We start from the raw sequence: 2,983 nt of genomic DNA, 5'->3' as shown, positions 1-2,983 counted from the left end.
CCTACATGCTGCACTGCATCTGCACGCATGCACAGGCATTCATCAGTCAAATTATCAGCCACATCAGGCTAATTTCCAATACAATCATTTTTCTTTATTTTGGTGCTGATCTGATATTGGACCTATTTATTGGTGCACCTCTATTAAATATTGCTTCATTAAACAACACTGGACCTTCTATAGAACCTTGTGGTACCCAACTTTTAAGCTTTCACCAGGATAAGATCAACCATCCAGTCTTATTCTTTGTTTAATGTTCCCTAGTCAGTTTCTGATCCACAACAATACTTTATACTCACCCCATTAGTGCATAGCGATAGATTTACAAAAGGAGAGATGTTACAACATTGTACATAGCAGAATCTAACTTTAGGCACCATGCTGCTTAGGGGAATTCATACCTCCCACCAAGGTTTCCTATACATAGAGAGTTAGGTACTTAAAAATGTGAAATATGAAACCAGAAAGTTGAGCAGAGTACCACACAAATTACCCAATAGGAAATGCCAAGAAGAGAGAGGGTCTCAGACCCAACCACTGGAGTTGCTATCTCCACTTAGGATTCAGAGTTGGGCATACTCTCATGGGCTAAGTACAGACAGTACAAACCTGAGGCTGAATTGATTCAGTCTTTGCAGGTTAGTCTAAGTTGCAAAGATTGAACCCATAAGCAAATGAACAGACATTCACTTTTGATACAGGAAATGCAGCCACATGCCTGCAGTGGCTGAAGCCAGAAGCCGGGGGACACTAGAGCCCGGCTTTCTGGCACATAGCAGCATGGGCTGTGCATTTGCTTTCAGCCATTTTGAAACTGGTTTATGTGCACTGAACTTCTTTCCTGTTACAGGTTTAAACCAGTTTCTGATCACTTAAACCAGTTTATGTGTAACTTCTGTCCCTAGTCATGAAGACAGGCCTATTATTTTTCTTATAGGTTAGAGCTAGGAAACTTATTCAATTCCCTCCTCTCCAAGAGGGGACTTGAACTATATCTCCCAGGAACATGCCCTGACTACCAGGCTGTTCTGGTGTAGGGCTCTCAGTCTTTCCTGTTGAAGCTGTTCTACTTTATATAAAAAGGCTTAAATATTCATTGGTACAGGGAATGGAATCCACGTCTCCACACCTCCCAAAGGAATGCTCTAACTACAAAATTAGCTGTAGAGTTAATGTCTATCTCAGTCTCAATGAATATTTAATTATCCCACATAAAGTAGAAATGTTTCAAGAGAAAAGAATGAAACAGCTCCAGACCAGAGTACCTGTTCTCTCAGGCAGGGGAGAGATGTAAACTGGGGTTGCCACTGTGCTATTAGGTAGAAAGGAAAAGGCAGAATGTCCTTTCTATAGGGAAAGGGGAAGTTGGTGGGCAAAATACGACCCCCAGGCTGGATCTGGCCTGCCAACAGGCTGGATCTGGCCTGTGGATGCCTCTGCAGCACTCCTCATGGGGCTGAGCCCCACCTGCTCCCACTGGGGCAGCCCAAACTGCATTCCCACCCACTGGCCTGGGCCCTGACCAGCAGGCATAGCTTCTGGCAGGGCTGTTCCTGGTGCTGCTCTGCTCCTCTCACCTCCAGGAGGAGCCAGCCAGCTGAAGCTCCCTTCCTGCTCACCCAGAGTTGTGCAGCAGGGGCAGGAGCGGAAGCCACCGCTGGAGGCGAGGAAAGCAAAGCAGCACTCAGCTGGCTGCAGCCACACCAGAACAGGGTGTGCAGGGAGCAGATTGGCCTTGCCCACTTGTCCAGTTCCCAAACACTGTTCCCCACCTCCCCAAAGCCAGGGGGGGCAGGGGGAGTGCTGACCTGGCCCACAACAGCTTATCAAAGTATGTGGCTCTTGGGCCCAAATAATTGTCCACCCCTGGGTTATACATTCAGAGCATCTCTACTATTTTGGGCCCTAAAGGTATGTTAATTAGGGTAAAACCTAATCTGTGCATCACATCAGGGCTTAGATGTGAATTGGCACCTATTCACTCAGCCCTGTCAAAATACTAAGCAGTCCTGAGCATGTTCAGCAGAAGAAACTTAATCATGGGACTATACCAGAGAAAATGGAAGTGCCTACTAATTTAGACAGCAGCTATGGGATCTGTATGAAGTCACTGGAAATATGTCAGGTAAAAGCACTTACTGAAGCAAATAGTATCTAAGGGCCCTCTTGTGAATTTAGCCCTTAGTTTCTTTAGTAGCCTGTTGTGATATACCTTGTAAAAGGCCTTGGGCGGGCTAAATAAATTGTGTAAACCAATTCTACTTTTCTGCTACTTTATTGATACATGTGAACCATCCTAACAGATTAATGAGATGTGTTTTTCTTTTGGGGAGTCTGGGTTCATTAGACCATATCCTGTAATAGTCCTTCACTTTTTTATTCTTTTTTCTAATTATCATCTTAATCAATTTGCCAAATACAGACATAATACTTATTGGTTCCTTCTGACCCTAGAAACTATGAAACTATGGTCCCAGGGTCAGGGCCAACAATCAGCTGATTTTCCTTCCCAGCCCTGGGACTACACTGAGTCACACCAGGCACCCAGCTTTCAACTTGCTGGTGCAGGGACCAATACTTATTGGTTACTTCCTTCGATCAGCTCTAGAGTCCTTTTTAAAATTTGCTACCTTGCAATCCTCTGGAAGAGTAGCTGTATTTAATGCAATTTTTCATATTTTAGGGCCCCTCTACGTGTTACATGTATGCCTCAATTAATATGTTGATTGTAAATGGCAAGTGTTACACATGCACCCAATTTAAGGTGCCTTAAAATGGCAAACCAGCCATAAAAATGGCCCACATATGTAGAACATTTTTATGGTCAGTTTGCATGGTACCTTAAATTGAACATGTGGCATATCAGTGGCTGCCCCAGGGCCAGGGCCAGCAATCAGCTGATTATCAGACTCATGTGAGACAACACCAAGGTCTCAGACCACCACTGGTGTGTTCTGGGCTTGAGGAAGTTTGCTTCTGGTGA

Source organism: Gavialis gangeticus, unplaced genomic scaffold (genome assembly GCF_001723915.1).
Source record: "Gavialis gangeticus isolate Ggan-Ray unplaced genomic scaffold, GavGan_comp1, whole genome shotgun sequence".
Classification (NCBI taxonomy): Eukaryota; Metazoa; Chordata; order Crocodylia; family Gavialidae; genus Gavialis; species Gavialis gangeticus.
Note: the sequence above shows the minus strand (reverse complement) of the source record.